Raw genomic sequence first — 24,221 nt, 5'->3', positions numbered from 1 at the left:
TGAAACTTCAAAGTTGCATTTGCTGCTTAGATAAAAGTCATTGTTAGCGTCCATGTAAAATTTCTGCTGAGTGGTAACTCCTGGAAATCAGTGTGGGTCACGGGCTAGGATAACTCTGGTGACATTTTGTTCAGATGTGCATACGTTTCTATTCTTTCATGAGAAGCGATTAAGGATCTCTGTGCCTCAGCTTTCCAAGACAATTTCTGAAAATTGGTGGGGGGTGGCCATCAGGCGTTAAGTAAAAAATCTTCAAGATTTGCTTTATATTCCTAGTTTATACTTTAATTGAGACCATTGTGCCAAATTTCATCCTTTTACGACGATTTTGCATATTCTGCATCAAACCTCCCACCCACACCACGACCTCGACGACAGGTCAAAACCTTTTTTGATCAAACCCATGCATCTTCGAACTCGGTCGTTGCATTGCCCAGTTACACATTTTTGCCAAATTAGGTAAAAATCTGTCAATGCGTTCTAGAGTTATTGAAAACAGACAGACAGACATGATGGTTCCATAAGCCTAACTCGGGCTAAAAATTGGCTGAAATTTAAACTTCAAAAGTGAAAAGAATAGTAAACGATGCTTTGTCATTTGAAACTATTGTCATCCTTTGACAAAGGGTCCAATTCTGTTCTTCAAATTTCCTCTGCAACTCCATAACCTTGCAAGAGGACGAGAGGACCTATGGGTAAAGAAACGACCAAATGAAAAATGAGTCAAAGGCGTGCCACCATTTGTAATAAAAAGCCTCATTCAGGCTGTGTCGCCACTTGTTCAAATTTTCATGCTGACCTCCCACGACCCACCCACTGTACATTTTTCGTCAAAACAATGCTGGCTGGAATTGCATACATTTATTGATGATAAATAATTAGGAGCAGAGTATATGTAATAATGGGTTTGTGGTCAAGTGTGGTGATCAATCATGCTTTTATTATACGGATTTAAATAATGTTTCCATAAATCAAAAATTGCATTAATAGTCATACTCGGGTCTATCCATTTGCAACACAAGTGATTTCTTTCGGCTCTGATTTTGTTTCGTCCTTTGACCAAAGTTTGTGTTCGAGTCCTCCAGTGCCAAGTGCAGCAGTGTTGACAGAATGGATGTTGAATTATGCATGGGATGCTCGATGAACGTGTTGCCCATGCACCCATTCAGCCCAGTTTATTTGCATGTTAGCTCCAAATCCACCACTCCCACATTTTGCAAACTTATTCGTTCACGCTTCCTTGGCCGTTTCCTAGATAAGGGTTGTTGTTGTGAATAGCAGCTGCAGGGATTGAGATGGTTACTCATGCTGATGATGGTGAAAGTGAAAATTATCTTTTGACAGCAATCGGAGCCCGGTGATGCGGAGATAAACAGCTCAAAAGCTTTTAAAGTGAAAGTGAATGTAAGTACTCAAAAGCACCTAAAACTTACACAACGTGCAGCTACATATGCTTTAGTAAACACATATATATATGAAACCAGTTTTTGAAAGATTATAATTTTATTTGGTCTTTGACAAGCTCTTATCTACGTATCGAAAATTTAGCGCTATGCACTTCAGCGTACGCTATTGCACGATTACGTCCAATTATGAACAAACTCATGCAGGCATGATATAATATAATACCCAGCACCTGAAATGATTTAGCGGTATGGTGAAGCTGAATTTAAGTGTGGTCAACGAGCTACCAGGTTGGGAATTTGGAGATATCGACGAGACGAGAAGAGGGGTTTCACGGTTTACATCCTTGAGAAATGTTTGCAATTAAGTGAAGGACTCCGCTCCGCAATTGATCGTGTCTGAATTGCGTTATATTTAAATTCCTTCCTTCGTTAACCAAATTTAATAGCTATCGGAATGATTGGTTGTAAAGCTGCCTTAATAAAATCTCAAATTTTCCTTTACGTAGTGTGTTTGTTTAATTTGTTATCGAAAAACAAGACTGACTTTCACCTCGGCGGTGAAAATTAGTCATTGACCTAGAGCAGCGAGATTTATAAAACAGTTCGCGTCATGGGACCACCAGGAAGTTTTTGACACCTGAGCAGACAACAACCCACACTCTGTTCTGAACATGGTGGTTTCATGGTTATCTAACTAATCAAATAAATCTATGCATGAGTTATAAAATAACAGGGGCCCTGGGTTTATAATTTACTAGGAGAAAGAGAAAATGCAATCAAATATGGAATTGCGGCAGTTCCGAGAGGATATTGTATACAAAAACATTAAATCCCACATTTTCAGATTGGTTGATAGATTAGTTCAACAACCATGCGGATTGTTGAACCACAAGGCAATTTTGTGTTGACATAACCATTTTGTAACCACCAGTGGCTGCTGGTTGTTAGTGGTTTACATACACAGGACTCTTTCATTACTCTAACGAGTTACTTTGCATGACACCTCCTCCAATCCATGCGTGATGTTACATAAAACTCCGGTTGATCAATCTCTGACGCGTCATCAATCGGACTAAAAAATATTTTCCACATCCTGTCATTAGCTTCTAATGCCCAAATTTGTCAATCCACTCAAAGGAATATTTGTATGGACTATGTTGCCTAACTTGTCGTATGTTATTTTTTGCTTACATAATATTTCCAACAGTTCTATGAATTACTATATATGTACCAAATGAGAAAGGAGCTTTACATCCTAAATCGTAGGTACTAGTACTAATCCAGCGAGAATGTCATAGTGCATATCATAATTGTTGATTTCTATTGAATGAGCTATAGTCTTATGGATTCTTGAAATAGATTCGTCATTTTTTGTCCTATGGCTCTTCGAAAAGAGCAGAAGAATAATGGACAGGAATAAGAATGAAACACGAAATCAGATCAAAAAAGATAAATGGGTTGCTCAAAACAAAGCATGGAACAAGTATTGTTTGGCTTGCTTGAGGCAGACAGGAAGCGGAGATACATACACAAATACGAGACGTTTGAAATAATCCAACCAACCAACCACAACCACCAAGCAGTGGCTACACATGAGACTGTTGAATAAAATGAGACGTTTATAAATGGTTTTTGCATCATCAAAAAAGTTACGATCCGATTGCGGGGGAGTTTCATGGGGCTGGAAGGGAGTTGTTTTACGGATGATTCTCAATTTGCTGCGACGTTCTTCTCAGTATTTATTACACGTCTGTTCAGTGTACACTTTTCTTCTTCTCAAATTTACAAAATTGATGACAAATGTTGCACAAGAGACTCTCGGTTAGTTCAGCCGTGGTGAATGGTGACAAATATATGCCCCGTGTCCTCGGGCATTTGGCCAAATTCATGGATCCCCCACCAACCAACCAACCACCCACCCACCACTTCATTCATGCCGATATTTTCATCCTCCTCAGGCGCAACTAAACTCCGTCGGGCCGATTTCCTTCCATATCCACTTTTAGGATTTTTCTATTCCAATTTTTATTGCCGATCTGGAATTTTATGCTGCTCCATTTTCCTCATACCGCTTGCTCCATGAGCAACCATACTACCAAAAGTCATGGCGACAGAGCGAAAGTATTATTTGGTCCGAGGGAAGTGAACAGAAAGACAACTTTCTCCCGTCTCAGCACTAACATGGTACGATAGGATGTGCCTGCATACTCTTCGGAGCAAATGCTTCCTTCCTTCCGTTCAGCCAGACTCATATTAAAATGACTTACTTTTTCCCAGAGAATAATATGAGATTTTGAAAAAGTGTCGTTCGCATTCCCTTCATTGTTTGCGCACACCAATGACAAGTCTGATAAGACGATTACTTGATTCCTCAAAATCACAGTTCCTTTACCAAAACTTTTCTTCCTAATAATAGAATAATAATGTTGGAGCTAAATCGTTTCTTAGCTTTGGTAGAAAAAAAGTTTTGTAATATGTTAGTGAAAATGTCTTAAAGGAAAATTATAAATGCAGATTTATAAGTTGGGAAAATATTAAAGGCATTTGCAGACTGTTGACAGTGCCGTTATAAAACGGAACTGTCGAAATATTTGTAATAAATATTATTCTACGCCCACTGTTTTTCCTTAACAGGACAACAAAATGTAACCTTGTATTGCAAAATTTCTAAAGGTTATTATGGAGAAATAAAATTAGACGAACCCTTAGAAAATACATCTTATTAACCAGTAATAATATGCACTCCTGGCATTAGAAAATATGAAATGCAACAACCCAACCACTTACCCATGCTATTAATTTGAAACGTAACTAGTTTTCTCACTTTTTGCTCTATTTTCGTTAAATTGTTTTGAAACTTTCTTGAGAAAATACGAGAGCATCAAGGTGAAATGTTTAAGAAAGGGATAGGATAATAATGTGGATTATATGTATAGTAGGCGGGCGCATGGTGTGTTGATGGGAATAAATCGAACGCATATACTTGAACCAAGTTTAGCGTTTGATCTTTGGTTGGATCCCGACAGATGAAAATGCAAAAGAGCAAAGGTGATCATTCGAGCTCGCACACAATATATGCTGGTAGGTGAAGAGACGAGGTGAGCCATGAAAATGTAATGGATTTACCTTCTCGAACAGAGCACACACAAGTTGTCAGAATTTGTAACAACTTGAGCGACCCACCAGCCATTGTCCAGGAGGAAAAAGAAAGCAATTTCTCTTCCGAGGAGAGTGTGCTCGAGAAAGAAGGAATCCATCATAATCTACATCGTTAAGCATGACATTTAAATTTAAACCTTTAATCTTGAAAAGTTTTATGGACATATATAAAAGCTGAATGGGGAAATGCAGTTACGAGCCATTGTAGCATACCCTACACAGTTAACAAGCTGTCTATTCTACTCGACCTCTGGATAGTGAGAAAATTAGGCAGACTGTGCCGACCGACGCAGCCTAGTGCACTGTAGCAGCAGATAAGTACAAATTGACAAAGTCGCTGGGGAGTATTAAATTACCACATTTGTTTTTCCAGAAAATCCAAGTTCTTTTGTGAACACACGGGATGAACCAAAATAATGGTGTTCAAATAAAAGCACTCGAGCAACACCGTGACGTTGCAATTTTATATTTCATACAGAGTATCGAATCTGTGAGGAGGCTATTTTGTCTAACGCTCTAACTTATCCAATAAAAAATTTTAAAAGTTGGAAAAGTCGTCCACAACGCATATTATCTTGATCTTTAACATGCTAGTTGTTGTAGTTGTACCATGGTGTTTCATACACTGCTTCAGATTACAAATAAATTCTCATAACTATGGTCGGCTTAAATTACATAGAGAGTGAATTGGATACTTAGAACTACAGCCACGTCGAATAGTAAAATGACAAATGACCAGAAATCTTAAATCCAGTTTATGGTGGGTTGGATTTTATGACCGTATTTGTCAAGAACCGCAGCAACCTTTGTTTTCGCTATTCTCATCCTTGATCTCCAAGACAGTTGTATTGAGGTCATACATTCATTTGGGGTGTGCGAGTCCTATATATGTTTCTGCGTATGCATCAAGAGTTCGACTATTCCTTTTGGAAAAATGACGGATTTCCTTTTTCAACGACTCGTCCACAGATAGGACAGTTTTATTGCCAAAAATTATGAGATTTGTTTGAAAGAAACAAAAAAATTATCGTTTTACGAGGAAATTACATCGAACATATAACATGTCCAGAAAGTACACTTTTTGCTTGTAAATATTTATTAGGATCGTATATGTATGTAATTGTATCCTGTTTATTTGGTACCACGAGAAACAGTACATGGTCATGCCTAATTTCTTATTGGATAATGGTTTGATTTCTATAAATTGGATAATAACTATCCACTAAAGTGCAGTTTGATTCGTTGTCTACTTCAATCAGGTAATGGAAAAGATGCATTTATGGATCAGTGACATTTCCCAGTGATGGCAATCTATGTATCGGAAAATGGGAACAGGCATTTTACATGCAATTTCTCCATGTAAATACTCGACCATTTATGTAGTTTCATTTTCACCTTACTGGCAACGTTATTTTATTATATATGTACTACACATAACTCTGCCAAAAAGGTATGTACGCAGAGATTTTTGCTCAGAATTTCTATATTGGCATCTTTCCTACTTTTTGTTCATTCCGGATCTTGCAATCTGTTTCTATTAGCTCAGTGAAAAGAGAAACGGAGACGTCTGTCACTTTCAAGGACCTAATTTATTTTCAATAAAGCAGCTCCACAATTTGATGCCCGCTTTTGATTCTGCGGTAGATCGGAAAATGAAAAGTTACGCAACACTTGCGTTTATCGGTATCCATATATCTAGGCGATGAAAGTATATCCTGTCATAACTAGAATAATTATATACCGCGTTCATATATACTCATCCATCTCAATTTCCCATTCGTCTCCACGCGGACATGTATTGAACAAGGATGAATGAGTGTATAACTTTTAAAGATTTTTCCATCTTGGTTACAAAAATAGTGTCTTTTCAAAAAGAGATGCATCACCGTGTTGCACTGCACCTACATATGTACGTTATGTACATCCAGACAGTCAGGACACGCAGATCCACGAGCTTCAACTCGATTGATCCGTACATATTATGTATTAGCTGCTGAAGCCAAAGTTGATTTTCACTGCTACTTGAAATGCTAACTCCATATTTTTTCTATTAATCCTAAAGTTCCATAATGCAATCTAGGGGATCCATAAAATAAGTTCTTGAGCTGCTGGTTTAGATCGAGTTATAATTTGAACGTATTCTTACGCTTTTCACATATCCAACTTTTTAAAGTTCTTCAATTTCACGAGGCCATTTCCATACACTAATTCCTTTTCCGACGGAAAAATGGATTCTAGTCTTCCCACGGGACTGATTTTAGTCAGTGAAGAGAATGGCGACGGATAATCGTACGCAGTCATCTCATCCTTTGTTTTATCTCCACGGACTGGCTCAGACACCAAGGAGAAACCCCTACACATTTGTATGTACATGCATTACATTCATACTTATTGCTCCAAGAAAATGCTCTCCTGCTGCAGCCGCATAATGTTTGAAATTGTGTCATTTTATTCAAGCTCATTATTTCCGTTTCACTCAGAACTCGATTACTAGGATTTTTCCAAGTCCGCTAATGCAAAAACAGATTGGAACCTACTTTAGCTGCCACTCGGTATACTGCATGCCCTCCTTTTGATGGCACTTTATGTATGCAGAGTTGCCCTCCTTCAATGTACGCGTATATGCATAGGACGTACATACATTGCAATTTGCCAAGTGTGCAAAATTTATCAGTGGAAAACTTTTATCCATTTCCCAGAAGTATTTGATTGGGGTTGGAGAGCCCGTAAATTTGGATAGTAATTTATATTGATACTCTTATTTTCTATTATCCAGAACTACTAACTGATTTTATTCTTCTCCACGAACAAGCTTTGGCGGTGGGGCAAGGAATAGCAATGTCGACTTTGAAAGAGCACATTAATGTCATAAGATTATCGCTGGGAGTCGAGTTGATATTTGAGCTTTGAAGAAAGCATTACGCACTCACACCGTGCACCACCATTCAAACTTGCTTTCACCCGTGTTCTCGTTTGTAAGCGAGTGAATGAACGGGTGAGTGGCTGGAAGCCTTCCCTTGAAGTCTGTCTGGGAATACCAAGTGGTCTTTGTGTACCCTTGAAATAAACGCAATCAGAGATCTGTGGAAATTCCGGAGAAGCATGAGGAGCAGAAAGTCGGTGGTGGTGGATAAATAGGAACGGGAAAGAACAGGATGAGTCAACTCTTTGCTGCTTGCTGCCAACGGGACGACCGAGCGGATATTACACCCACACAGAAATACGACGCGATCCCACGAAAAACTCGTACTCCTCGCTCCTCGTCCGATTTACTTCCTTTCGGACGTCTAATCTAATGGGACTTTGTAGGCCAAGTATTGGAATGAATGGTGTTCGTACTACCGTGAACTACGTCCTATGCATTTTTCCGCAGAGCTGCGTAAACAGTTACATGTACATTGTACTTGCTAGTCAGGTTGTCACTGGCCTGACTGCAGTGAGAAATATGACTTGAGTCACAATGAAGAATAAGCAAGGCAAGACGTGTCTGATTTAACCCACTTTCCAGTCTTGACCGTTCTCTGGAGGATTTGGTCACGACATTGACTGAATCGATTTCATTCGCCATAGTCAGCAGTCTAATGACAAAGGTAGAATGTGTGTTCAATGCACGTGGGGGTTGGTGGACGCAATTTCTTCCCCTTCCTCGGTTGTAATGTGTGCCAACGGATTTTCAGAATACTCGATTTTCTTTTTTGTCAACACTTACATGTACTTCCTCTCATTGAGGCTCGGCATCGATTTTTTATGCCTATCTATAAATAGGCTCGACATGGTGAGGGTGTGGGATCCATTTGAGAGCCACGCAAAATTGCATTAACTTAACAGCACCTTTCAGAAAAGGGCTAATTTAAACAACTGGTCATGCCTTTTGGTCATGGCCTACTTTCACTTAAATATTCAGGGTGGAAGTTTTTTCATTATGTTTCGTACAAATTCTCAATGAGGGAAATGAAAATAACAACAAAATCCAAAAACTGAAATTGCATGAGTAAATACAATGAGGATGAGCCAAAGTCAACCAAAGTATTTTCAGCTACTATGTACTAAGTTTGTATGTGAAACACTGAAAGTCGAAATTTTGTGGTAAGAAATTTTTGCCGGCCATCAACGAAAGGAAGCAAAATCTGCTACATGTGGCATCAAATGGACATGAAGAATTTACTTGACAACTTTGTTACTTACGAAACTGTTGAAACAATTGCTCGAGGGTTGTATTTAGTGTGGGGAAAGTTATATGTACGCAGGAAGTGAAGAGCAGCCTCACCCCAGTTTCTTATGGAACTGAGAATTACTGAGAAACCAAGGCTTGTCTCTAAACTTTTGTGCAAATGTATAAAGTCCTGAGTGAACAGTTTGAGTTTGCTGAGCGGGGAACTGCATTGATCTGTCACATAAATAAAGAGAAAATCGTCAAGAAAAGGACATGGAAAGAGATTAAACCCACACTCTCACGGATGAGATGCTGAATGTGAGCAGTCCCGAGTTGGACAGATAATAGCAACTCTAATATTGGTTGCAGACTTTTGCAAAATGTGTAGCTCCGACCACTCCCTGTTTCGAGGAACATGTTGCAAAAATATCTTCGAAATACCTATATGCGTTACTTTACCTCATTTCATCAGTAATAATGCGTGATGCGGCCAATACTTTCTCCGCCTTTACACATAACCTAATATAGAATTCTAAGAACATGGCGTCCTTACCGATCTACGCGTAATGAACAGATTCACAATAAACAGAGTTCCACTGGGAGAAACAGATTTTCTTAATTAAGACTCAATACCGTCATCATATTTATGGAAAAGTTGTACACTTTTTCTTAAATTTGTGTTATTTGTTAATTTATGAAAGTTGAGTCCCAGATGGTTAACATGACGTCATACATAGTCATCGTATACGAATTTAGTTATAGCAAGTCATACAAATATCCGTAAATCGTAAATCCTCAGCTTAAGATTATCTACATACTCTTATTGTGATACTGCAGGTGATGTGGATATATTTTATTTTCATAAAACTGTTATGAAAGTTCCACATATTTATGGTCTAAAACAACTCTCAGTCACTTAACAAAATCACTCAACATAAGACATCCTTTTCTTTAAGTGCGAATAAATATATTTATGTATGTTCAAGTGTCCACGAATCGTCATATTGCATCACCACACTTTTCTTGAGAAGATAAGCTAAGTACTTCTACTATTGGAAATCTGACATGATTAGATTTTCTTAGATCCATATCCACCTACACCGCAGTGGCTACGGTTTAAACTTTTGACTCTGCAATGCCAATTTTCTTTCAATGTCTCAAAAATTCTTGCTCGCAAAGGAGAGTTCAAATGTAAAATTCTCTCGCTGTATTTTGAGTCAAACTCTGTCGACAACGAAGTTTTCTGGTGTTCAGAGATAGGGAAATGTATACTGTGCACACATGCATCATAGATCTTCTACATATATAACATGCATGAATGGGAATCAATCAATGCACACTGTCAACTTTAAGTTGCACAGAAAACCCAGTTCTTTTCAAGATGACACACATGAGCTACGTCGAGTTAAGAAATTGCATACCCAATTCTACATTCCTTGAGTAACTGACCACTTGAAATTTCACTGCCAACAACTTTCAATTTCATCAAAGTCAATATAATTTCCCCTTCTTCCATAGTGGCTGCTACTTTTTCTGAGGTCAACAAGAATCGAATCCACTTTCACTGTCCACTCCATCGAAGCTAATTGCCATGTGAAAGCGCATCTATAGCCATTTCCTTGTTGCTTTGTGGTTATATGGACCTGAAAATCTCATGAATAATGAAACCTCGTATCGTTTCAACTGCACTTGCTGAGGGCTCATTTAAGTATGTATGTAGGTGAACGAAGGACGTGTCGGTGGACTTGTTCACTCCATTGCAGCCAAGTAATTGTTATGTGTCGGCTTAATTCTGTAACTGTTTGTTGTTTCGAAACGTTAATCTCCTCGTGCTTTGAGTAGTACGCGACATGCATAAATAAAAATACGAAGTGCTTGCAGAAACAAATTCTTTTCAACAGAGAAAAAAAATGAATTAAAGTATTAAAGTGAGTAAAAAGTTAGAACGGGATACGCCAACAAGTGACTAGTACAATGTAAACACTTTCTTTCATTTTGTTGCATGTGTTGTTTGTTGAATACTTAAATCGCATGCATCACAACTCTACTGATAACTCTAAACCCAACTCCAACAAACCTGTAAAAATCCAACTATTTTTTCTTGACTTGAACCGCATCATATAAATGTGTGCCCATATGTACTGTAACGCTCCCTATTCGAAAGGTTGCAGTTCCAAACGTTCCAAAGGCTGCAGTACATATGCCCGGGCACATCCGTCATTCACTTTCACTGAACTAGTCCTTGGTCCCATTAAGCTCCAATAGCACATACGTATATGGTATATATATATATACATATATATATACGATAATGAATATAAATTGCTCAGTATACTAAACTAAATACGTAGTCTAATTCTGTCGCCCCAATTTTGTTCTACATTTCACGTCAAATGCTTACTAATTGGCTACTATTCGAATATGTACAAATGTATAATAATGTAAGGAACATCTAATTCATGCATCACTGTTAGACACTTAACTATTTATCAGTAAAGAAGAATTAATTAATTACTATACTACTTATTTCAGTGGTTCGAAATGAGTCCTAAATCTTGAATTGTCGGAACAAATATAGTACATGTTAATGTCACCTCAGTTTCACAAAATGAAAGGGTCATAGCGTCGGAAAATGATGTATTTTTGTTTCAGGTTATTTTGTATGTAGATGAGGGGGTGAGCAAAATATTGCTGAACTGAAAGTTGACATATGCAAGTAAGTCATTCACTAGGGCAAAAGGACACATTAAGAAGATTAAAAGAGTCGTCACGACTCGTGGTATGTTTTGTCACGGGAAATGTGGGCTGAAGTATGTTCATCTCAATGAATTAATAAATAAACGCAGATGTCTTCCACTCCATTTATTTGTCGTACATACATATCGTTTAGCTCACTTTTTACACCAAGTTTATAACCGGTTGAAATTAAAGAATTGGCTGCTGTTGTTTGTTTTCTGTGGCTCACTGGTTTTATTGGTTCTCGCAGTGGGAGAAGAGGACGAAATTCATACGTAAATATTTTCCTCTGTACATACTTAACTATTCCTACTTTATTCTGCATAAGTCCAAGAAGGTTTTTTCACACTTTCTACTCCACTTCACTTTTACATACACAGTTGTTTCCTCCTCTTTTTGGTGTGTTGTCTCGTTTTCTGGATGACTGCCAATCTCGAGAAATAAATTGATGTAATGTATGCGACTGAAGGGAAGGAGGAAAGGACATGCGGAGTTCTGTGCCTGTGGGAACAGTCCAACAAATGTTTAAAAAGTTGTTAGACTACAGGAAAGCAGAATATTTCACTTTTCCAAACACCTAATTTAGATTTACGACCGAGATTTAGCCGATGATCGCTATCAACACACCAGTTGTAACAGTTTGGTGACAGAAATATTGCCAAGTGAACACAAGATGAATGAATATGTCTGATTGAAATTAGAGGATGGGAGACCAGTTCACCTGTTGCATCGAATACTGTCAGAACACGTCGACAATATGTGAGTTGACAAAAAAAACGAATGACAAAAATATTTATGTATGAAGATGTGTTCAGCTATAAAATTGTGACTAGTGTGCAGTAATCTGTGTGTACAACTATTACATGCAACTTGACAACTAATGCGCATATCTAGAATGTAGGGGCAATGAGAAACGAAACGAAATCTATTTTTATGGGTTGTATCAGATTTTTTGATGTAGGAATACGATACTCTTAAAGAACTGTTTATGTCATCTGTTGGTCGGTGTACTTTTCAATAGTCTATTTATATTTCTAAAGTGGTATTTGTAGCAGATGAACACTAAAATTAGACAGGACAAACGGATATTTTGTGTAACAATACTGTACTCTCTTGCTCAATGTGAAATAACAAATCCCAATGGTTTCTCAAATCCCTTTCTCAACATAATCTGTCTGTGGATATCGTTGCCATTGAATAAGATCTATGACAAAAAATCTTGGCAGGAGTCTTTGGCTTCGCTTGCATTCCATATAATTTGTTGCATGTTATTCTGCAGAAGTATGAGAAAGTGTTTGCCAATATCAAAGGATTGAAAAACTGCACCAAATTTCTGGTCATCTTCTTCAAAGGTTTATTATTGATTTATTTTTTATCTCATTTTTTGCGAAAAAAGGAAAGAGTATGGACCTTAATAAATTGGCGTATATATCTGAAACATTAGGGCAATTCAATACGACGAACAATATCTTAGCCACTTAATTAATGTAGGGCGTAGGAGAAATTAATTTTCTTTCTAAGTTGGTTATAGCTCCATATCGTCTGCAACCATGTTTCTACATAAAAACTCTAGCATTTAAAGTCAAGAAACGGCACAATTAGCCTTTAAACGACGGCGTTAAAGACAATAAAATGTGGGATAATTACCTTTGTTCTCAAAGTTGAGCATACTTAACTCGCTTCAGCATTGTTACATGCAAAAATTTCGCAAGGTTATTACGTCAATTAAGAATTTAATGCTAGGATCCCCTGCTGTTTTACTATGGCTACTCTTTTTCGAGTCAACAACATTGCCCATTCTGACATTAGGGGAACATCTATCGGCATAGAGATTCCGCCGCAGGAGAAAATGGAGAAAGCAGTGAAAATGGGCCATCTTAATTTAATAAGGAAAGGTAGCGTGCTACACTAATGCGCTTCCAAGGAGTTCGACCCAAACATTCGTTCTTCTCCACTGTTGAGATTTTCGAGCTAAACAACTCAACCAAGAAGACACTCATTTCCCAGATGAGAATCTTGCACGTTGCTGCATGTCGCTGGGAACGAGAGGATGAAACAAAAAATACAATAAGTCATCCCACGCATAGAACGGCATAGTTTTCTTCTCGCGCATTACAATTTTCTTCCTAGATCAGGAAGGGATCCGCCTTTGTTCATGTCAAGTTAATATACTAATTGGCATCATTCATTATTGAAGAATGACATGTTAGTGATAATTTGATAACACTGCGTTGGTAGATCTGTCCGTCTACACAACTTTCACCCAAATCATGTTTTTAATCCGAAGAAGGTGGCTAATTAGAATCTTGGTGAACCACACAAAATGCGTAGTTGAAATAAACTTTACATGTAAATTAAATGAATGTGGAACGGTAACTAATTATTATTTTTGTTCTTGTGGATGCTCATCAGTCGCCATATATTATATTGAGCGTACTCACGTCAACCTTCGCATATCTCGCATATCTCGCAAATTGAGCATAGCAACATAACTTGCGAAGTTTTGCGAGATATGCGCGATTTCGCAAAAATTTTGCTGGAAAACCATGGGATTTTTTTCGCAAATTTACCCAGCAATTGGGCATGTTCTTATTTCGCAAAATTACTTCGCAAACTCATCCTCACCATCTTCAGCAGGAGAAATTAAAGAAATCCATGGAAATAATACCAAAATTGGTGTTTTCAGTAGATTTGCGAACTCATATTTTGCGAATCCCCTCACGACAGAAATATTTTGATCTTCGCAAGTTTGCTAAATGAGTTGCGATGCGAAATAAGAAGTTGTCGTGAGTACGCCCATTGAGTGGGTTATTTTGAAATTACTACTATCTCTGAAAGTGATTGCCACCCATTTAAATTAAATATTTTTCGTAATTTTGTTCACTCATGAATCGTAGTAGTTTTTCTTAAATATCGTTTCATGTGATAATATGAGCATATTCCGTTGGTTTTTTCTTGAAAATAAAATTCGGGTCCGTGTGGTCGGAAAAGATTCACCAGCTTGGGTGCGTGAGGACAATTGAAACGCTCGGATGTAAAACAGCCTTCGCGACAATTAAAAAAAAATCAACCTAGTTACATTTAAATACCGTTTTGTAAAAATAATTAAAAATAATTTAATTTCAATTGTAGCCCGAGTCAGGCTTATTTTGCAAAATCAGTATGAATCACTCTGGTTGCACTTTGCTCACTTTTAACTTCATATTCTTTAATGAGAAGCCATTAAGTATCATTGTGCCGGATTTCATCTTTTTAAACAATTTCTAAAAATCGGTATGGGTCACCCCATCGGGTCGCTCCAGATAAAAATTTTGACCCCCACTGGTCAACCACTTGACCGATTTAGCCCTTATTCGAATTCGTTTCCTAACTTTTCCCATTATGCATATGGTAAAAATTTCAAGTCAATCGGTTCAGCCGTTTTGGCTCTTGCCGGACAGACAGACAGACAGACGGACGGACAGACATGACGGTTCCATAAGCCTTGACTCGGGCTAAAAATTTTTCAAAAACGGTATTTAAATGTAACTAGGTTGAATTTTACAAAAAATTGTCGCGAAGGCTGTTTTACATCCGAGAGTTTCAATTTACTGACAATTATTCGGGCCTAGGATTTATAATTGGAAATTAATTAGGGACTTAGTGATACGATTTTTCTTGACAACATTTTTTAAATGGGATCCTAAAGGTTAACCTATCCTGTACACCATTAACTAAGGATAAGCAGGAAATTGCATGCATCAAGAATCGTATTTTTACGTGTAGTGTTTATTTTTGTTCCGTGGGTTTTGTTGGTTTTGGCGAATATTTGAAGTGCATGATAAAAAGGGATGCGTCTTGTTGTCGTAAATCAGCCTCTCACTCTCTTGTTCTGGTGGAAAAGTGCATAAAGAAACTATAACTATTGGTGAATTGGTGCATACTCGTAATGTCCTTAGGAAATGGGTAACATGATTGGTCATAACTCGAACGCAGTTAGTTTTCTTTGAGTTATATTGATCGTAATGTCCAACAACTCCTGCATTCCATGAGCCATCGCTACTTTCACAGTACAACATTTTTATTACTTTTTCATGCTGTAAACGTACCAATCACTTGCATCTCCAAAATTGTAATTCGTTTCTAGTGGGCTCGTCTTTCACTCGGTTGTTTCATATTCACGCCGTAGTAGGTTGCAAAATTCATAGTTTTATGATTACAGCTGAGCAATGCATATGATTTTGACCACGGTAGCTGTAAAATGTTGAGCATGAACTTTTATATTCCAAGAACGACATGGTGAGTTTATTATCAGGGTTTTCTAGCATATCAAATCGTGCCCTTAAACACAGACCATGCGGTAATGCTAAGAATGCTAAAAAGAATATACATTTTGCGTGGTTTATTTTATGACATGTGCCGACATTTCTGCTTTATAAGCAAGAGTGCCAATGGTGGGAAGGATAGTCGTAAATGTGAATTTATGTCCCACTACCACGCGAAACGCACATTCCAAATAATTCCCATGCAACGACAAGATAACTCGATATTTATCGAGGGGGCATCACAAATTAAACCGTTAACAATAACCATTCGTTTACCCGTTTCAATTAATTACTTTTCCGTTACATATTACTTTTAGACCTGCATTCGACAGCAGGAAAAAGTATTTATGTGCAATCCAGAGATTCGTGCGATATAATTTTCCTACGTACATAGATATATTTAGTCTTATATTTTTGAAGTATGGGGTTGTTCAAGGAGAAAAGGAATGTGTGAATGAAAAAGCGAATTCTTGGCTTTGGTTGGATTCAGCAGCTCAACAATTCAACTTTTACTTTCGGAGACTCTATAATAAATATAATGCGGCATAGTTTTTAGGTAAAAAGTTCTTGCGGTGAGAAAGTTGGGCGAGAAATCATATTTCATAATAACAGCCTCGCCTAACAGTTTCACAAGATACCGACCAAAACACAACCACAAAAGACCTCTTTATCTTATCATCGTCATCGTTATTGCAAATTTCATTTGTTTCTCTCTGTTCCTTGTGGACCTGTGAGTTTACCCTTTGAAACAATCCAGATTAAGGCTAAATACATTTTGCACTTTAGCATCAAGAATTTTTAACAAATTTTTAAAATGTGATAGTTTTTTTTCGGAAACTCATATATTTTGTAAATACACTGTAATATAAATATTTTACATTTGTATGCTAACTTCAAGCTGGTGAGATCCACGAATATTTTAAATATGCATTAAATATCAGTCCTAGAATTGTGAGAAATTCTGTATACTTAATTGAAAGTAAGTTGCTTTGCAGTAATACTAACGAACTTAGGAGGAAAGACCCTCTACATGCCCCTCTCAGATCTCGATGCCCTTTGGATATTTTGTAGTGTCCCATGAATGTACAACAACCCTGAAGTGGTTTGATGCCATGGCCACATTTGCGCCCGCCACACCCACTCAAAGGTGCCCAAAAATCGCTTTCACTCTAGCTTTCAACCATTTAAAACCACGCCAAAAATCCAATTTTACTCCGATTTTGAAATTTCTTTCACCATTATACTCCTAGATAGTTGCTCTCTTATGTCCAATATCAAACTCAACTTTATGAAATTTTTAGTATTTTTAAAATTTAAAATTCTGAATGAGCATTGTTGTAGTAATCAACAAAGCAAATTATTTCTGCAAAATAATCATCGAACAAGTTGAGTTTGATGTTGGACATAAGATAGCAACTATCTAGGAGTATATAATGGTGAAAGAAATTTCAAAATCGGAGTAAAATTGGATTTTTGGCGTGGTTTTGAATGGTTGAAAGCTAGAGTGAAAGCTATTTTTGAGCACCTTTGAGTGGGTGTGGCGGGCGCAAATGTGGCCATGGCATCAAACCACTTCAGGGTTGTTGTACATTCATGGGACACTACAAAATATCCAAAGGGCATCGAGATCTGAGAGGGGCATGTAGAAGGTCTTTCCTCCTAGAAGTAAGTTCGTAATTGTGTTTGGCATTATGTATCACTTGTCTTTCACACATTTGCAACAACCGCACCGCACAATAATTCGTATCTACGGATAAACAAATATATGTATGTAACTTTGGTTCTACTCGATATATTGTCTATTTGTGCATAGTCTGCGGTTTTCGTATAGGTTTTGGTACTGTGTTTTGTTTTATTTCTGCAATCAAAACCTGGCTAGGTTGACTGATGATCTGGCTGGCTGGCTCTGGCTCAGTGTTTGCCACATCCATTGTGCCGTCTCCTCATTGTTGTTGGAGAAAGCCAAGATTACTTGAACTCAATCTCTCTTAATAGTTACAGAGGACAAAAAGCGGCTTTGGTTTTGATTTTGGAAGGAGGCCAACAACAAGGAATAACTTGCGTGAAGCTTAATACTTTTACCAAGAAAAGTAGGCGACTTTTTTTGCACTCTTGCATTACTTATGTATACTGAAGGGAAAGAGCACTGAGCACGAGCTTAACAAAATGAATGTTGGTCCAAAAATCATTAGCAGACTTTCTCCTCATTGAATTTGATTTTTTCGCAATATTTTTGGAACCGGTTCTTTAAAACTTCTCAAACTTGACTGCTGAGGATGAGCGACGTCTTTCACGGAGAGAAAAATTTTATTTCATACTCAAAAGATCAATTTTTTCAAAGTACTTTTGGTGACTTTCAAAATCTGCGCAGTTGTCAGACTTCAAGGAAGGCTGGTGAAGTTTCAAGGCATTGAGTAGTTAGTACTTACTAATCGCATTTTAGAGAGAAGTGTTTGGAGGAAAGCTCAACAAGTCGGAAAGGTTTTTGGCGATGAGTGCGTGTTATTTACGAGTAAATTGGCAAGTATGGTAAGTATTAGCAGAAACGTAGTTGATTGGATGAGACATGATGAGACAAAGTGAGAAAGAGCTTTTCTCGCGATGAAGAGAGAAGGCTTTTCATCATTTACTTTGCAGTTTCTCAATAGTGTGTGTACATAAATAATGACACAGGAACACAGAGACAACATTTTCTCAGTGTTAAACTGCCTTCTCATTAATTCTGCGTTTTCTGAATTAATGCAAAAAAAGACATTGTTAAAAGAAAGTGGTGCCAGGTGAACTGTGAATCTGCAGGATTATGAATGTGCCACAAGAAGGGAGGAGTTGTTTGCTTAATGTTTTCCCGGCGGAATAAGATTTTCTGTTCGTGCTTTTCTAAATCCCGTAAGGAATACACAGCACGTATTTTGTTTTTCTACTCCTACGTAAGCTGATGACTGATGAAATGCGAAACAACAGGTTCGCAAAATTTCTAGCCTATATAGACTCTGATTAAGAAGCCGTCTTCTTTTCTCATGCATATACATGCACGAAACTAACAACATTGTAAGTATGAAATGTAATGTACAGGCTGTATTGGCCTTCATTGATTCGGGAAAAGAAATGGAAAAACAATTTGTTTCTCTTTATTAAGCAAGTCACTTTATTATGATGAACGGCTAACTTTGTCAACAAATAACAACTTTTAAAAAATCAATTTCGTCAGACATGAAATGCTTCAACGTGCTTCAACAGAGATCAAGTGTATTCATGAAACTTTACAGATGTTGGAAAACAATGGTGTTGTATTGAATTGCATGAAATTCGAGGAATTGGAACATACGGGACCCACAAAAGCCTCAATTCAATAAAATGGTTGAAATGCGAAAAACTTTTATTTCAATTTTCCATCATCTCAAATGATGGATAGAATTATGTAGGCTTCTGCTCGAAACATTTTGGATTTGGGATAATACATCAACCCGTCATACATCATGGGTATACTTATCTGGTTTTTGAGGTCTGTTTGGTATGCATCCACTTTATACAAAGGATGTATATCCCTTTTTTTCTAAATCAATAAGAATCACATAATATCTGATCTAAACACATATGCAGGCACTTCTAAAAAATAAAAAATATAATAAATAACTTGCAGTTTAGACTTGAGGCAGTGAATCGTTGTCTCCGTTTAATTTAGAAAACCGGTTTGGGTGACCAATATTTTATAAAGGTGAAATCTATTTAAGGAGTACGTAAAATTTAATTACGTAAAAAATCAGTGTACATAAATCTTACAATTAGAGTATCCAATAATACCAGTAGATACTTCAAAGATATAAATACTAATCGATTATTATGAATCCGTATTTAAGTATTTAAATATATATATACACGTACGTATGTATAGGCATTGATACATGGGTTTCACAATTTATGACGTACATAATTAGCATGCATGCATATACATACGTATGTAAATGTTGATCCAGTTAACTACCAGATTAAAGTTTATCCGCTCGGAATGTGTTAGACACCATCTGAGGCGACAAACAAATTGACCTGAAAATGCCAATGTCATTTCGAAATCCATTCTCTCTCCTCCAACCACTCCAGCCACATAACTGTCTGACAATGAGATGATGTATGTCGTCTAACTCTAACCAACATTGGATTATGCAGATATACGCATGTAACAGAATCCACGAGAGGCTTATACCAGTCCCTCGACTCAATGCTTTCTCCTTGAATGACAACTCTGGAGCAAATCAAAATATTGTTATGCAAAGATGACATAGCTAAGCTAATTTCAAATATTTTTTGCAATCCTATAAATTTAAATATAAATGGGGTATTGAATTCACTTTTTTTATTCCACTTACACAATAATCTCGTTAGGGTGGTGGTCTTGAATCCAAGTTGACATGAGAGTTTTGGGCTACAAAGGATATTTTGCTTTCCTTTTGCGTATCAATATCGAAATCAGAATTCAGGATTGTATTGCATTGATTTGAATAACTTTTCCCCCCAATAAACTAGGATCATAAGTTCTAGGACAAGTTTTGAAATGCAGAGCATCTTGTAGGAAAATAGCCGACAAACTTCAGGAGCTGCTTATAACCTGGGGACTAGAACAAATTTTAGTAAAAAAATGGAAGAAAAAACAAGTTATGTATCTCACTGGGAAGTCTTTTTATTTAAAATATTATTGCTTCTACGTGAAAGATGTCAGCAATTCTCGACCTGCTGGGTTCGCTTTCTCCACATTTCCACCATTCGTTCCCCACAATGTTGCACATACTGTATCGAATTGTGGACATGCGACAACCAAAAGTTTAAGGGAATACTATTCAGAGTTTGGTGCATATGAGAACTCCACCGTCGTTTCTTGAGTCTAATTTTGTCACGTCAATATTTGCTAGGTTCTCAATTTGCATCTTTCGTATACCTACTTTCGTATGTTGACAAAATAGGTCAGAAAAGGAACTCAGTGGAATTTCTCCTACTTTGACAACTTTTCCGTTTGTTGTCTTTTGATTTGATGCATAAATAAAGAGAATTTAGCTCGGAACTGACTGAGAAAAGTCAATCTAGTTCGTAGATTAACTAGTTGGAAGACACACGAAACAAACTTTGCGAAAAGAGGGACCAAAATAGCCGCTGCTTTAATTCATTCTAGTTCTGTAACTAACTGTATCATTCACATTTGGCTTGTTACATTTTAAAATTAACAAAATTGCCGCTTGCTTAATCAAAATATTGTTAATACTTTCAGAGTTAAATTATGAAAACTGTTGTAAACTGTCAAAATTAACTCTCCATTTTTATTATATAACATATGTACATACTTCTATATGCATCATTTTATCACACTATTATTGTTAATTGGTTATTTTAAGAATTTTCAGTATTTTTAGCTCGAGCAAGTTCAATTTGAGAGTGAAAGTATTTATGGTCTTGTTGGAGGCCGTTCTAACAATGGAGAGGTGTCAGGTGGTTATCGCCAATGTGGACCGGACTAATTTTAAATTGTTCAGGCACAGAAATAAGCCCACCCGTATTTTTTCGTTTTCTTGAATGGGCATATTTACGCCCGTGGCGGAATTTTCAAAAAAAATTTCAGCCAAAATCATGATTTTTAAAAACGCTGTAACTTTTCGAATTTTAGCCCGATTTCAAAAATTGAATACAATTTGTGTTCAGAATTACTTCCCTGAAAATATAAAATTTCATTTTCAAAAATTTTTTAATTTTCAAAAAATCGTTTTTTTCATTTCTAAAAACTCAGAAATGGCATGAAAATATTAAATTTAAAAAATTTTTGAAAATGAAATTTTATATTTTCAGGGAAGTAATTCTGAACACAAATTGTATTCAATTTTTGAAATCGGGCTAAAATTCGAAAAGTTACAGCGTTTTTAAAAATCAGGATTTTGGCTGAAATTTTTTTTGAAAATTCCGCCAAGGGCGTAAACATGCCCATTCAGGAAAACTAAAAAATACGGGTCCACTTATTTTTGAGCGTGAACAATTTAAAATTAGTCCGGTGGTTATCGGCGATAACCACCTCACACCTCCTCATTGTAAGAGATCAGAGAAAGTTCTATAAACAAACAAAATTAGATTACAAGTGATATTTCGTGAGTTGTACAAGTGAATCTTGAGACATCTTTTCACAAAACACGAGACGGAATGATACCGGGCGTTGCGAAGCTCTGGCGGAGAAAGAGTCCTCTGAGCAACGAATTTCGTACTTGTGGGATCATAGGGTGGTTCAAATACCCGGAATCCGGGTTCCTCGCCAGGAGGGGACGTTGACAGTGGAAAGAAGGTTTTGATCTGTCTCAACTTTCTCCTCTGCTTTCTCTACCACGTTGACGCACGGATCATGTACGTATTTTATTTTGTGGTATGCTCTGTATAGCCAAATGTAATTAAATACGTTATTTCCTACTTATTTGAATTTGCTGGAATGAAATCATTACTTACGTATCTACGGATTGTATATAAGACGGACTCTTTTATATCCTGCTCTGTCGGCAAGATTGTTATTATCCATGGTACGGTTAAAGGATCTGTATTATCATTTCAAGGTGAAGTTCATGTCATGCAATATTTAATGATGAGAGTAAACTGCTTATCATACGCCGGATAGTAGGGACCAAGTGCTGGAGAAAGAAATCTAATTGGATGCATAGGTAATGTATGTTCAAGTATCTCATTTTATTTCATTTCCTGTTCTACGTTTTAGCTCATATCTTCTTTCCTCATTCAATATTGCTCATCCGTCAAATAATAAAAACTTAAAATTGTGCATCAAGTCAGCTCAAAGGAAACTTTGACGGTTAAATATAAATTTTGCAACAGGCTCAAATAGGTTGCAACATGTTAGCTTTTGAAAATAATGAATTTTGACGGAGGGAAGCCAATGTTTGTTATTCTTGAGCTTCTGAAAGCCACTCTCAAACTTTTCTTTCTATATTGAATCTGTAATAATACAGCTTCTTGAGGCAAATACGAAGGTTACCATAAAAATTATTCTGATATTTTCTTAAAGCCGAGGACTTAAGTAGGAGGAGAGCGTCGGAGGAGCGAAGGTTGTTTTATTCATTCGTAAGATGGGAATTAACATGAGCAGAAGTGGTTGTAACGTGCCAGCAGAGTTGTTGTGTCTAGAAATTCTCAAGTACTGGTAATTGTCTATGAAATTTGAGCTTTAGAGGGCATTTTATTGATACATTGTGCATCTCTTTTTATATATCAATAAGCTTTAAGTGTTGATTTAAAGTGGAAATAGACTAAATTTCTTGAATTTCTCCAATCGAATATTTCGTAGAAACTAGAATTCATATTACATGCGTATTTTTTATCAACAACACGATGCTCCAAATTTTTGTATTTCTTTGCGTTCTTTTGAATTTTTATATGTTTCAGTTAAAAGAAGAATATGGATCAAAGGGGTATCAATTATGAAGCTTGCTAGTAATAATGCTTGTCTGTCGTCGTCTGAGATATAGTGAAATCAGAGGAGAATGTCATTTCCATCCTGTCAATTTACTCGTTGGTTTTGAGTAACTTGAAGTCGAAAGGAGCTCAAGTCCACACTCCACTCACACTTTCTCCGTGCAGACATTGGGCATGGGTTTCAAGCTCCAACCAATTCACTGGGTTGGAAGAATGGCATAACTGTCTCTTGTCGTTTCATTGTCATTGGATTTTATTTTGATCAGACGCATCTCATATTTCCATATTAGCACTTTCACCCAGAATTCCCTACCATCAACAATATTCTCGTAGAGAGGCACGGCATTAGGCTTCTCAAATTTTCACCGAGTACTTTTCATCCCAGTCGTCTCAGTTCCATAGTCGTCAAATTGAATGAGAATGAGAAGGAAGATGGTTCGTTGTCATCGTATACAGTGTATTATTCTGACATTTGTATAGCTACATTAGTTTGTAGCTACATACGTACACAAGTACATACGCAGATCAGGTTGGCTAGTGGGTTGGTTGGTCGGGGTTGAATGTGTTTGAATCTGACTTGGAGTAAAAATGAGCTCGAAATAGTTTGCTGAAAAAACTTTGACTTTGTTGCGCCCCAAAGGAGAAAGTATAAGCTAGCACGGAATGTGTAATGAGCTGTGCAAATTATCCCTTCAGCTGCTTCGAGTCGACTCCACCACTTGTCACGAGAACGGCACAATGATTATGCTCCACTTTCCCTCATGAACGAACACTCGGACGCGTTCCTTTCTTCCTGCCGCTCCTCCTCAGTTCAGTTTCTATTTCTCAGCGTGGAGAAAGAACAACGGACACGATAAGTCCCTTTGGAACATTGTCTAATATGTCGGATAGTGTGCCTGCCCTTTGACTTGACCCGGAAAGAGAGGGCTGGCCTCTACATGGCTGCAGAGCCAGATGAGACCGTCTCAAGAATTTGAATGAGAATGATCTAATTTCTACCCTGCTCACAACTCGCCT

At 37.2% G+C, this 24,221-nt stretch overlaps 1 protein-coding gene across 1 annotated transcript in view; it reads left to right on the top strand.

Moving 5' to 3' along the window:
* The window catches only part of LOC110846975 (pyrokinin-1 receptor-like), a 64,425-nt gene that overhangs the window by 6,544 nt on the left and 33,660 nt on the right, over positions 1–24,221 (top strand). The gene's annotated exons all lie outside the window — the stretch shown is intronic.

This window comes from Folsomia candida, unplaced genomic scaffold (assembly GCF_002217175.1).
Source record: "Folsomia candida strain VU population unplaced genomic scaffold, ASM221717v1 Fcan01_Sc003, whole genome shotgun sequence".
NCBI classification, from domain to species: Eukaryota; Metazoa; Arthropoda; class Collembola; order Entomobryomorpha; family Isotomidae; genus Folsomia; species Folsomia candida.
The sequence above is the reverse complement of the archived record's forward strand: the minus strand, read 5'-3'. Positions and strand labels throughout refer to the sequence as shown.